Source organism: Corvus kubaryi, unplaced genomic scaffold (genome assembly GCF_017639235.1).
Source record: "Corvus kubaryi isolate FWS band 111438036 unplaced genomic scaffold, C.kubaryi_AGA036_p1.0 37308, whole genome shotgun sequence".
Taxonomy (NCBI): domain Eukaryota; kingdom Metazoa; phylum Chordata; class Aves; order Passeriformes; family Corvidae; genus Corvus; species Corvus kubaryi.
Window position 1 is genome coordinate 12,103,762 of NW_024581096.1, and position 14,504 is coordinate 12,118,265.

General features: G+C 35.8%; 1 protein-coding gene across 8 annotated transcripts in view; it reads left to right on the forward strand.

Moving 5' to 3' along the window:
• Window positions 1–30: 30 nt before the first annotated feature.
• The window catches only part of PRLR (prolactin receptor), a 155,295-nt gene continuing 140,821 nt past the window's right edge, over window positions 31–14,504 (forward strand). For 4 of the 8 annotated variants that reach the window (XM_042028509.1, XM_042028516.1, XM_042028517.1 and 1 more), the window contains exons 1-2: window positions 32–257; window positions 2,039–2,123. The gene's annotated coding sequence lies outside the window, so the exon portion shown is untranslated. Of the gene's footprint in view, window positions 292–325; window positions 817–2,038; window positions 2,124–14,504 lie in introns of those variants that run through there. The other 4 variants (XM_042028514.1, XM_042028515.1, XM_042028510.1 and 1 more) reach the window with 3 other exon arrangements.

Consider the following 14,504-nt stretch of genomic DNA (forward strand, 5'->3'; position numbering starts at 1 on the left):
GCGGCGGGGCCGGGCCCGGCCGAGCCCGGCGAGAGGGGGCGCGCCGCGGGCCCGGGTGTTGGTCCGCTTTCTGCCCGCTGGTCCCACGCCCTGCGGGGCTGCAGGCGCGGAGCTGCCGCCCCGGGAGCGGTGCCTGCCCCAGGGTCGCGTCCCACGTGTGTTTGTTTAAACAGCTACTTCCCTGTTCCGCCTCGATCCCGGCGCGGTCCGTGTTTGCTCGTGAGCTGGTGCGGGTGGTGCGGGGCAGAGACCAAAAGGTTGGAAATCAGGAGGAATTTCTTCGCAGAAATGGTGACTAGACGCTGGAGTGGGCTGCCCAGGGAGGTGGTGGAGTCACCGTTCCTGGAGGTGTCTAAGGAAAGACTGGATGTGGCACTCAGTGCCATGGTCTGGTTGACCACGGTGATGCTGGGTCACAGATTGGACTCGATCACCTCAAAGATCTTTTCGAGCCTGATTGATTCTTGTGATTCTGCGAAACGCAGCCTGGCGGGAGAAAGAGAATTAATCCAGAGTGATTTTCGCATATCGTTCTCATAAGAGCACACATTATTACTGTGTTGGCGCCGTGTGGAAAGGGGGAGGGAGAGCGAAGGAGTGCCGAGAAGAGCTCTGGCAGTCCAAATGCGCGCCGCACTTGCAGAGGGGTGTTTTCCAGCAGCTCTGTCGGTGTGCGGCTCGGGAGCGTCCCTGTGCCAGACAGCTGCTCGCTCGTCCGGGAGCCGAGCCGGCTGTGGAGCGAGGCTCGCCGAGAGACTCTTTGCTCTGCTTTTGTTTCCGTTGTCATCTTTGTTTTAGAGTCACACTCAAACAACCGTACGTGGTTCCAGTGCTTCTCTTTGAAGCGTGTGTAATAAAACTGTAGAGCATAGGGAAGAGAACTACATCTGGGAAATGCAGTGCGCGCTGTTGGTATTTAAATTGGCTTTTTTTTTTTTTTTTGTCACGGAAAAGATATTTTAACTACTCAAGTTTTCAAGTGCCTTTCAGCGCACTCTAGAATTGTGAAGGATTCTTTTTGCTACAAAAGGCAGGAACAAGATGATCTATTGACTAATGACAGACAACAAGCTAATCCTAATTTTCAAGTGACAATTATCAACAGTTGGCATAACTTGGAATGTTACAGATTCTGTTCCTAGAGAACAAACAATTCCTCAGATTAAATCTGTGTACTTTGACAGAGGAAGTGCTTTAAATCAAATTAAATCCTTGAGAATAAGAATATAAATGTATAACTGACCAGGTGCTTATGCATCTTGAGAAGGTCAGTGTAGAGTTAGTGGCATATGAATGAGTGAAGTAACAGGAAACCTCAAGAAAGAGGAAGTACTTTTAGGACAGATATTTCAATTAATATTTATATTCTTTTAAAGATTCAAAGTTTTGCATATATATGAAGTTATAAAAATGCACATACTTCGGGGGAATAAAAAAGCTCGAATTTTTTATATTTTTATGATTGTATTTGTGGTGTGTGAATCTACTACCAGAGTGTTTTTCTGGTATGTCAGGGAGGAAAGAACAAACATATTTTAGCTTCATCATGGAATTTTTCCCATGGCTCCAGCAACCAATGTGTATGTATTTATGTTTATAAACAGTTAGGTGTTGCTGCAAGTAGTCATTAACAAAGCTTACGTTGATTTAAAACATGCAAACCACAATTGATTTATATTACGTATAGAATTTCTTTCTGTTATCACCTCTTGATTGTGAAAGGCTGGTACTTCCTGTGTCTTTAGATATTTTTTTTTAATAGAATGTATTCCTTCAAATTCATGATCTTATTCAGTGAATTTCTAAACTCCTGATTTTGTTTAAAACGAACACGAGTTTTTCTGTCTGCTGGGATGACGTAATAAAATCTTACTCAGATAAGCTAGAATTATAAGATGTGACATTTCATATTTAAATTCAGTAGTGGGTCGCTGTTCATCTGTTTTAACTTAACAAATTAATGTAACTTCCTTTATTCTGAGAAGTGATGGGATAATGTATTAATCAAATTTTACTTCATTCTTCCCTTGAATTTAAGAACTTGGAAAGATGTCTGTGTTCTGCACTGTGAAAGCTGAGTCCAGAGAGCAGTTAAAGGAAAATAATTACAGATAACAGATAAAGTAAGTGTATGCCTCCTTCTACTCCTGCTGAAAACACCAGTATTTTTAAATAATAAGGTTGTTTATTTACAGTGCTCTCAATTTTTTACTTTTCTGCTAGGAATGCCACTGGGAATATCCTGGAGATTCCAAACTGATTTTTCACAGGACTTTGTACTTTGGAAGATGTAGATTTTTAAACAGTAATAAGGGGTTGTGGAATACATATAAATTTTTCACCTAAAAATCTGTCTTTATTTTAAACTTCATGCATCTTCTTGTGGACTTGTTTTGAAAGAGAAGAGGATTGTTTACAAGCTGAATTTGTAATAGTCACAGGAATAGAAGACATCAGGCAGCAATTGAATTGTCAGAAACTGAAGTGTCAGGGATCATCTGTTACATTTCATTCCTTTTGCTTGCCTGAAAGAAACTGCACATATGATGAACAAAAAATCTATGATGTGACCAAGCCCATAGCTTTTTTGGACATTAGTTTTGAATAACATGGACATAATAGTGCTATAGAATAAAATGGCAAAATCCAGCTTTGAAGGTGAATATCAATAAACTGTTTATCACAAAAGGACAATCAAAATACTTCTAAATGTTGAAGATAATAAACTGAAGGGGGAATTAAGTAGAAGGAATTACTGCAACTTAATGCAAATAAGATGAAGCAAAGTCAAATAAAGCAGTACCTGAATTCTCAAATTAAATTGCATTTAGATTGAAATTGTGCAGACAGTAATAGCAGTAAACTGATATAGAGTAATTAAAGAATATGTGGGTTCAGGAGTGCACCAAAATTTGTTTTTTCCTATATCAACAAGATTGTTTTTAAAAATACTAAAGTATAATTTTTTTACTTGTGATGTTCTGGTTTATATTGTTTGTTTGGTTTTTTTTCTTTCCTGGGAAGTTACAAAGAGGCTAAATAGCCTCCACGTCTCCTAGGGCTTCTTGCCACTCTTCCCTCTCTAGTTTATTATTCATTTTACTTGATTTTATTTGAATCACATAGTCACAGAATATTCTGATTTGGAAGTTGGATCCACAAGCATCATCAAGTCCAACTCTTAAGCAAATAGACCATACTGGGATTGAATCTGCAACCTTGGCATTATTAGCACAATGCTTTAACCACCTGAGGTAATCTCAGGGTGTTTATCCACGCTGACATGAGCAAATGATCATGTCCTCTTTGAAACTTAGTTTTCACTTCATTTATTCTTCACAGATACTCCCCTCTGGTTATTTCTGGGTCCTCATGTCTGTACTGAGGACAGAAAAGGATCAAGCTCTAAACAAAAAAATCATGATCTTGAGGTTTGTGCTTACCACATGTTTCCACAGGTGCTTGCTCTGTGCATTTCTCAGCTCCATGGCCCCTACTGGCTCTTAGAACAGCACTATGGAAACTCGTCCTGACTTCCAACTTGGTTTTCTCTGTTGCCACAAGACAGCAGTTATATTGAGTCACACCCCATGTAGGTCTAGTCTGGTCTCCTATCTCTAACAATGATCAATAACAAATTTAGGGGAAGAAATGGGGAGAAATCATAAACTAAGATCTGTTAGCATGTACTCCATTCCCATACAGAACATTCTCCCTGCCACCATTGAATGTGGCAAAGGACTTTATGCATTGACATAAGTTGATACAATTAACTTTTCCTTCCATGAACACGTGCAGACTGTTCTGAATCTCTGTAAATGTTTAATATTGACAGTGGTCTGTGGTAAGGAAATCCATAATTTAACTTGGTTTTGTGTGAAAAAGTTAGATTATCCTTCGTTATACAAAGAATTTCATTGTTTTGTGTAGAGATTGCATCCTCTGCTTATTTTGTTTTCTTCAAACCTCTACCTGCTCAGTCATTTTTAAACAAGGACTTTGGGCATCTGACTTGCAGGTTGAACTGATGCTTCAAGTGCTATCTTGCTTCCAGTAGTCGTTTAAAAGATGCATTTTATGTTAACATTTGCTGCCCATCTTTATTTTGTCTCAGTCTTGGTTGTGGGGTTGTGTCTCTGGAGAACTGTGGTTCCTATGGCATATTCTAATATTTTTATTATCTACACAAAGAATGCTAGGATGTGAATGTGCTGCACCAGTCCTGCAAAAAAAAAAGTCCTCCACTTCAAGCAGTTGCAGAGCTAACACTTGGCAATTCTAAAGTGGCTGCATACAATAGATATGCAAGATCTGCTTTTACTGGTTAAATAATCTCTTTATATTTTAAACAAGCATATTCAAATACTGATAAGAATATGTAATGAAGTCTGGAAAGTTACAGGTGTGCTGTGTGCAGGAGAATGTTGTGACTGGGTGCGTTGTTTTCTGTACAGCAAAATGGATTATTAGTATGTAGGTTCAGCTTGAGTAAATCTCAGTAAACTACTGGGCAAGATTAAAGCAAGAGAAGTGCAGAGAAGTTCTGGCACTATTAAGAGACAGGGCAAAGTGCTTCCAGTGTGAGCCAGTTCTATGGCTGACCGTTGTTATGATTCTTTTTTCTACTGGTACCCAAGTAATGAAAAAGACAATTCGATCTTCTTAAGCAAGATCCATAACTTTCTGGTTGTATCTGAGACAGTATGGTTCCATTTAGTTCAGTTATAGCAATTGCACATTTAAATCAAGGATTGAAGGATTTTTCAGCTTCAAGTATGAATTCACTATCTCCAGTATGATGTGCTTGGCAGAGTTACAATCTACTATGGCAGATAGTGGAATATGATACTGAATAACATTTGAAATATCGATGCCATCTGGCTTAAATTGTGAGACTACTTAGAGACTTATGAAAGCAGAGGGGGGTTTCGTTTGTTTTTTGTTTGTTTGTTAGTTTGTTTGGTTTTTTAAAAAGCCACTACTGACTTTGACTGAAAGTATTTGGAGACATTTTGTAGCTTTAAGGTAGACAGTGCTTCTTAACCATTTCAAGCATCAAAACAGTAAAATAAAGCATCAAAACAGTAAAAGCTGAGTGTAAATGGTGGAAAGAAGAACCAAACTGCCAGACATATTAAAAATTCACATAAGCACAATGAAAGGAGGTAGTAGGCTCATTAGAACCTCTCTGAGTAATGAGTACACACATGTCTTAAGGACACAGTAAATTACGTGAGAAATAGAGACTGGCATGTCGATACAGCTTTAAACAAGTGTGCGAAACAAAGAAATGGGGAATTAAAGACATTTTTATTTTGGAGAAGTTGCTGTTATGCCACTGAATTTCTTTACCCATTTCTGAGCATCTTGTTCTTAATAGGTTATTTTTGGGTTTATTACCACTTTCTTTACAGTAGTTTTTTTCTGTCAGAAAGTTGGGCATTTTGGGTTGAGGATTCTGTGCTTCCTTAGTGGGATAACAGCAGTTTAGCTGGGAAAGCAGTAGGCAAGGGGTAAAAAAAGTTGATGATTAGAGACTGGAATTGCACAAAGGTTCATTGAGGAATGTGACTGGTACAGGTAGCTAGCCAAGTAGAGGGTTCCATTAGGGCTGGAACAAAGAAGATCAAGGCAACACAATTTGCCTTAGTTCTATCGCTTAAACAGAGTCTTGAAATTCTGAGTCACTATTTCTCTGCCTTAGGAAATTGTATGTAAAACACACTGTCAGAAGATGGGTTTAGTCAACCCCAGTAATTACATATATCCACTCACATCTGTGTCACAATACAGTCAGAACTAAAATGATGTGAACATTTTTCTTGTAATCATTCTTTTATGTATAGAATAGTTGTGTGCTTGGTGTAGATGAATGAAAGCTCTCTCCAGTTGTTTTTTTTTTTTCAAAAAATAAAGCAGTGAAGTAGTGAGTAAAGTTCAAATGGTTCGTTTTTGTCATGCACAGCTTAATTCATTTTTTGGCGTAGTGTTTCTGCATGATAAAAATCCAGTTAATAAATCAGATTTTTCTAGGCAGCTACAAATTGTAAGTATATAATTTTATGGATGGATTACTTTATATACAATGGTCTGAAATATTTTGAGTAGTACTTAGAATACTCTCAAGGCGTCATCAGCTATTATTTTATCTTTTTCATTCAAGAAATGCTCATTAATTGTGCACATTTGTCCTACATTCTTTTACTGTGGTTTTTGTCTAGCATTATTAAAGAATGTGTGTAATGTAACTAGAATCCTCTTGGAGGTTACTGAAATAAAACTGCTTTTTCTTTCAGAAACAGTATGGCTATTGTGTACTAACAATTCTGTTCAGTTATGTTTTTAGAGTATAACAGTAAGAATAGTGTGTCTGTTTTTGGAGTAGAGAAGGAATGCAAGTAAGCATAATGTAACCAAGTGATCTGGAATTTGGCTAGTGTTCTAGGAACGAATGCCAGCACTTAAAAGCATTGGATAGCTCTTTCTTGTTATGTTGAATGAGAACATTGGTCAAGCATACTCTACATTGGAAGTATTCCTGGTAAAACATCAGGTTTTCAAAATTGTTCTTTAATCCACAGTACTTAGCTAATTAGGGTAAAACTGATGATGTGAATAGTTGAAATCAAAGTGATTTTGATGTAGCTAAACAAAGGAGAGACTGTGGGCTAACATGCCCAGTTGCTTCTTTTAACAAAAAATTAATGGTACATCATGGCACAGTAATGCTAGTACACAGAATATAACTTCTTTTCTATAATAATGATTTATCTTTCAAGTTGTTCATTTTTCTCCTCTTATGCCAGTATAATTTTGTTCTCAGGCTGATTCCAATAGATGTTTTCTTTTCTTCTTGATCCAGTAGATGTTTTCTTTGCTTCATGAGCGTAGGAGTTGCTGATAATGACAGGGATATTATTACGGTTCTGCTTAATGGCTATGGAAATACAGTTTTAATAAAACTTTGAATTATTCATAAGCAGTTTCTTATTTGATTACATGTGCTCTGACTAGAAGATTTAAACAGGAATAAACAGTCTGTCTTAAAATAAGTAAAATTCTGTAAAAAAAGTTTAATTTAATGTAGAGTGACTGAAAACAGGCCCTAATGAAAGATGCAAAAAAAAAGTCATCCAATTGTTCATACTTTAAGCTGTGGCACAGATAAGCATTTTAAACAAATGACAGAAATTTTGCGACGTGTGTGTTGAAGCATTGACTGCCTTACTGTTACTGATGGATCACTTCAAATCATGAAACAATGTAGAAAATTCTGTGATTAAACCAGTAGTAAGCCTCTGAAACAGTGTGCTACTCTGCCTCTGATTTTCTCCAGCTGTTTTACTTATTCCCATTTCCAGGCCTTTTTGCTCTGTTGGTTCCTATTCTCTCCTGCAATCAGAATTATTCTTACCCATATATTTCTGTTTATTTCCTACTTCATATTTCTCAGGTCTTCACATCTGATGATGTGTCTTTCTTCTCCTTTACACCTAATACTCCAACCCTTCTGTCCGATCAAGGTTTATACATGCATTTTGTTTTGAAAGTAATTTACACACATTCTGAATTATATGTTACGTCAGATTTCTAAAGTAGCGACTCTAATCATCCCCTTTTCATTCTCCAGAGTGATGGTAGATACTGTTAGAATTGTTCTTTATGTTCAAATGGCAAAAATTTATCTCTTTTGTCCATTTGAGTCATGTGGAGGGAGGTAGGTCAAAATCCTTTCAGTGCCTTTTCTGCAGGTACTTTGTAAACTTTTTGGCCTATGTGTGTTTGGCACCTGCCATCTGGACAGATCAATGTCTTTGCCGATTACAGTTTTGAAATTCCTTCCCCATAGGCATGATAGATATCCTGCTTCATCCCAGAGAAATGTTGTATGAATGAGATTTGAAATTAAAACCCAAGAAAATCATGGTTGGGCTGTCAAGCATCCATAAAAGCGGTTGGTGAATACACCAGCTTTAAAAAAACCTTATGACTAGACAGAATATCTGTTTGCTAAATACCTTGGGAAACCATTGATCATGTACATTCAAATTTGCATAATTATGCCCATGTTCATATGTAGCTTGTGCCTTATTCTGAACATATGCTTTAAGTTCTAACTCATCATACACAGTTTATGTTCTAAGTCTAGCACATCATGTGTTGCCTGGGTTTCAGAAGCTGTTTTTTCACCTTAGGATCAGCTCGTTGTCAGTGTGTTTATCTTTTTATGCAGAATGAGTGCTCCCAAAGAAATTGTATCGATTACAAGTTCTTTTTTAGCAGCAGAGGAGCAGCATTTGTCAGAATGAATCATTAACAATAGTCGGAATGCACTCTTCCTGCCTCTTCTGGAAACCTTACTGAATTTGAAGTATCATTAATCTGGGTATATGCCTAGGTAGATGCATTTTTGTTGTCAGTGAGGAGGTGACTCTTTCTTCTTTTCAGTGGTAGTTACTGACAGTAAAGCTCATTCTGCCCTTTGTGTTTTTGTACCTCTCACCATACTCTTACTTCTCTTTGGCAATAACAGATACAGATGCTAGGCTGCGCTATTCAAAACAGCTGTTTCAGCTGCAGTTACAATAGTGAGTACCTGCTGGTATTAGATGTTTTCTTATACAAACACTGCTAAGTTACTAGTAGAATTTCTTCTTTATTTGTAATTCTGTTCAGCAGAGGATTTGAAAATTTACTATTGCCTTGAATAGAATTCTTGCTCTTTGTAACAATTTAATAACTTCTTCTTTTCCATTCTAAAAATTAGAATTTTCATGTTTTCTGTGACAAGAATTCTCTTGCATCGTAATTAATAAGATATGTAAGTGAAGTCGATTTAATCTATGTTTTGGTCAGTTTGCCACTGGATAGCAGCATAAAATTCTTTCATTAAAGCTGATACCTGTTGCAGATACATGATCAATACATGCTGCACACATCAGAAGAATCTTACTGGAACAGAGTAGCCCTTATCCTCCACTTTGAGAAAGGTGCCTTTCTAAGATTTAAGTATACATTTTTGTTTTCTATGAGCATATGATTCTTTATTATCGTATTTGGAATAAGAAAGCTGTAAAAGGCAAGCGCAACTGAACTTATTTTAAACCAAATAACTTCTGTCCTTTGGTTTGAATTTTTTTTTTTTTTTAACCAATTAATGCATGATATTGATTGAATGGGCCAGGTAAAGCACAGAAAAATAGTTCTAATTTTGAAACAAGAGATAAGCGTATCTCACAGACCTTACAGCTGATACAGTGTCAAATTAATCCTATAATTGTGTATAGGTTACGTAAATAAAATTTAATGGCATACTGTGTAGTATGAGACATGGAACCTAAGGTGCACATAATTCTGTTTATGGAGTTACACAGCCGCTGCTTGTGATTAGCTGCCTAGGGAACCTGTGTTCAACAATCCTTTTTAATGAGTGTTTTTAACAGTTTGGGTTCCATGGTAAAAGAAGAACCAGATATAGAATGTCAAATATAACTAAAATAAAAATAAATGAGGATTCGTAATGTAATTTAGGTATAGATTATGTATGTGTGTGCAAGCACATGTGTATATGCTTTTAAATATTTTTTTGAAAACATTCAGTGATTTTGAAAGCTCTTTTACAAACACAGTGTTCAGTGTTTCAAATGATAAATAAAGAAAAGAGTAGTGATTGCTTTCTTACTGCTGCAGTTAGTTTCTTTCCCATAAAGTTACTTATTGCAATAAAAAATAAAATAAAATAATCACATTTTCCCCCTGAATTTTAAATGTAATTCATTGTTTTAATGATGTTTTTCTTCCATCATGACATTATTCGAAGTCAAATAACTATAGAAATACAACTTCTTTAAACGTTTTGTTGGTCCCTTCTAACTGAAATACCTTATTCTATTCTTTTCTGTTGTCCAGTGCTATGCATCTTTTGGATTTGTTTGTGCAAAAGGAAGAGAATGACTATAGCATTTTTATTAAATATCTCTTTTTATTAAATATCTTTGAAGTAGAGGAAGTAAAATTGTTTTCCTCGTGTGAGTTTTTGATACTTAGATAATTTGTTTCTTTTGTCCACTTCACTTCTGTTTTTGTGAGCTACTACTTCCAGTGTTTTTGTAAGATTAAAGTAGGTATTTCCATCCTGTGTATGATGTCAGCATGTAGAACAGCCTCTGCTAGAAGTAGTTTTTCAGTAATTGTAACTTCTGGTTTCGTTGAACCTTGTAATTTATTATACTCTATGTCTCAATTACACAACAGAAACTTTTAAATATGGTTAGTTTTCCCCCTTTGTCTTGATAGCTTTTGTTTTCTCTATGATGAACATATCCTCAACAGGGAAGAAGACTTTATTGTTGATCATTCATTTTCAGGGAGGATCCCTTAGAGTGTTCAGAGTATGCAGGTGTGGTTCAGCCATGGTTTATGATGCCATAAATTGTAATGTGGATTTTAACAAGCAGAAAAAACCCGCATGTTTTGCAATGTGATAAACTACAGGAAATTCAGGACAAATAATGGAATAAATGATGTAATTACTAAATAATGGAGATGTCAAATCTGTATAAGGAGTTCGTTAACTGCAATTACAGTTTGGCTTAGCAACAGATATTTGGAAGTATTTGTGTTATTTAAAGGAGGAAACTGTTTGGAGTTGAGGGACATTTTGGTTTTAATCCAAGTCCAGTCATAATCAGTAAAATACATATGATAGAGATATAAGATGAATGATAATGCTTAGCAGAAATTCTTACAGAATTCTGTTAATCTATTGAGAGTTCACTTGTCCACTCACTGTGTAATGGTCTGGGCTGAGGTACAGTGGCCATAACCTTTAAGCAGACCATTTAGAAATTTATGCTGACTTGTAGTGGTGATCCATATTTTATTTTTTTGAAAATTAATCCTATCACAAGGTATTGCTGTTTCCCAGTTACCCTGGTGAGAAAGTTATAGTTGTCCTCTTCATCCACAATGAGATGTTGACTCTGTCTGGCTGCTGTCTTGTCACCATTTGGAATCTGGGTTATTTTCATGTAGTTGAAGGACTTGTCTCAGTTTCTAAGCTCGTTGTCAGAGTTGAAGCATAAAGCATTAAAAGGGAGAAATGGAGAGAGAGAGAGCAAAAATCTAAATTATTTAATTTTTTCTTTTGCATGTATTGTCCTTGTATGGATCAAGAAGTTCTTAAGACAACCGTAGATACTACACCATATTATTCCTTTTGCAAGCCTTATTTACCCTTATGTTTTAGATAATCGGGTGTAGTGTATATTCCACATACATTCTATTTACATTCTTAATGCTGTAATTGTAGTTCTCTGGAATAGTATTTCAGAAATAAATGGAGTACTAATTCAAGCCCTGTGGTGTGAAAGTGCAAAATTGCTAAAAATAAAAATAGTAGAAAACCCACTGTCCTTCCTACAGGAGCTCCATTTCAGGCCCTAGCTGAATCTTATTAGTATTTCTCCAGCCTCTGCTTCTCTTATGATCCTGACTTCCTCATCATCAACTGATGTTACTGTAATTTTTACTGATGTAAGTACTCAGGAAGCATACTAGCTTTATTTCTACAAAATTTATTCTTGTTTTCTCTTATGCAAAGCCTGCTTATTGTCCTTTGCATTTCTTCCTGCTATCCCTCATCTTTGTAAATTGTCTATTTTCTCAGTGAAGAGAGGATTTTTTTCCACTTTACTCAGTTGAGATTCCATTTCTTTTCGTATGTATTTAATGCTTCAGAAATACTAGAAGACCAAAAATTCTTATATATCTTAATCGGTCTGTAAAAGTCACTTATTTTCCACAAGGGTTCCATATTAGAGGCACCTGGATATGGCACTTGGGGTGATGATGGTGGTACTCTGTTGACAGTTGGACTGAATGATCTTGAAGGTCTCTTCCAACCCTGAGGTTTCTGTGATTCTGTGATGTTAGAATGAGTTTTACATCAGGTCTTGGCAATGTAAGTCCTAATCTGAATATATAGGATACCTCCACAAAAGAAAAAAGGCAATGTGTGAGTTTAGGAGAAATAATTTCACCCTACAATTATAGAGGGTAGCAAATCCTATCAGCAGCTCTTTAGCAATCTGCTGATCTACAGTAGCTGGAAAAAAAATACTTACAGGGAAAATATTATGTGTAAAGTTTAACTGGTGATCAAAGAAGTTGAGCTTAAGGCTCTAAAATGTCATGCTTACGATTTTGTGAAGTATTTTTATAACTGACAGCTTAAAAATGCAGGTATATTGCAGTTACAATTTTGTTAAGGTAAACAGAAATTTGCTAGCAACTGGCTTAGTGGACCTGGATTTATCATGATGTTCTCAAAAACTACCAATGTATGATAAGCACATTCATTATGTAATATGAAACACATGCATTCTGTATTGCTGGCACGCTGAAAGCTTGGAAACATTTCAACAGCTTCAAGGCAGCAAGTATGTAAAGCAGTAAGATAAAATCATTGATAATCAAGTTCTAGACAGAGGTTACACCACTGTTAATGAAGCAATTCTCATTAAAGCAGTTTTTCTGCATAGGACGTGCCTCACAGAATAGGAATGACTCTTTCCCAGAGAATGTAAGCAGTGACTAGTAACCCTGAATGTGAGCAAATTGGAGGAAGAGGTTCTGATTAATTCTCTTTGGGGAAAAAAACCCAGCATTTTCACTACAATCTTAGGTGTGAAAATGTGTGAAAAAAACCCAATAGAATAATAAAATAGATGAAAAACAGGCGTTCTAGTTCAGAGTCCATTCATAAGCAATAAGAAAATAAAGTGTATTGAGAGAGAAAAGAGAATTAAAGAAAGTGAGGCCTATTTGTTCAGCTGGAGAATGTTGATATATTTCCTTGCTCAGTCCTTAAACTGACACTAACCTAAGAAGGATTTTATGGTGAGGTATTTTAATGGAAAAATAACCATATTTGCTATACCTATATCCCAGTCACATAGACTTAGAGGCTTAAAGTGACCATGTTTTTCGTGCCCCAGTAAGATACCTGTTTATACTGTTACAGCTTCTGTGCAGAACAGATATATAGTAATTGATTGTTGAGATATAGTGTAATCTACTTAAAGTATTTCTATTTTCTTCTAATATTTTGGCTAGAGTACTGTAATACTGAACGTGAAGATTTGCTTTCAGTCAAGTTGTAAACTTGGGAAATTTTTTTCATATATGTGAACAGTTTTATTTTTATTCTTATACAATTTAATTTTTTTTAATTTACAATTTAAAATCAGGTATAATATGAAATTCTGACTTTTTGAATTGTGGGGGTTTTTTCCCCTAATTCAGGAGCTTGTTTGTTATTTAATCCATTTCATGCTCAGTTTTTAAAGAAAAGAAAATCAAATGGTATGACACAAAACAGTAGTCCTTGCAACAAAATGCCAGCTGTTAAATCATTAGGAACCAGTCTGACTTGACATTATGATCAATATGCTGGATCTCATTTGTGACAGGTGTGGTCCTTTTGTGGCTTGCATAGGAGATTATATGTTTAAATGAAGTAGAAAATTATACATTGTAATTTATAGCTATTGCTAGTAATTACTGTTTATTGCATTGCTGTGACTCAGAAATCTATTTATGATAGGAGTTAAATACAGAAGATGCTGATACCTGAGAACATGTGTGAGGTGAAGGTCAAACCATATTTTCTAATTTGTTGTTTCTTTTTTAGTTTAGCATTTGACTTTAAACATGTTTTATCTGTAGCAGCTCATCAGTTGATGTAACTTGGGATTAATTTTCAGTGTGCTATGCACAGTTGGATACTGAACTATCCATTCATTTTATTGTCCCTACAAAAATAGGGTGCAGTCTATCTTTTAACTGAGGGACAATCTCTGAAATCACAACAGCTTAAACTAGCACTTGTAGCAGACGAAGACCATATATTTGTTGTTGCCTAAACTGTGCTGCTTTGGTGGTCTTGCCAAGCAGCCTTTTCATTGGTCTAAAGCCTAGTTTGTTTGTTACAATTTCCTAGAACCATAGAACGGTTTGGGTTGGAAGGGACCTTAAAGACCATCTAGTTGCAGCCACCTGCAATTGAATTTTTACATCATTCAATGTGGATATGGTGTTGCCATCTTTCAAAGCTGTATTCTTTCATTTTAAGTTAGACTGTAAAATGTTTTCATAAAAGAAGTTAAGCTATAAGAGAATCATCAGTCTAGTTCTCTCCTGTTACTTTTTGTGTATTATCTCACTTTGATCCTATTCTGGTCAGTCTAAAAGAGTATTTTTACCGTATACAGCCTTTAAAATTTTACCTGTGCTTTTGCTGTTACTTTTTAAATATATCTTAGTTTCTTAATTTCCTTTGAATGTTTTCAGATGAAGTGCTGAATTAAATATTATTATGAATAGATATAGTTTTATATATTTTTGGTATGGTTTTTCTTGGTTGCTTTTTGTTTGCTTTTCTGAAATGAACTCTCCGGTTTTTTTTAAGAATATGAGCTTTTTTGCACACATACCATTAAATT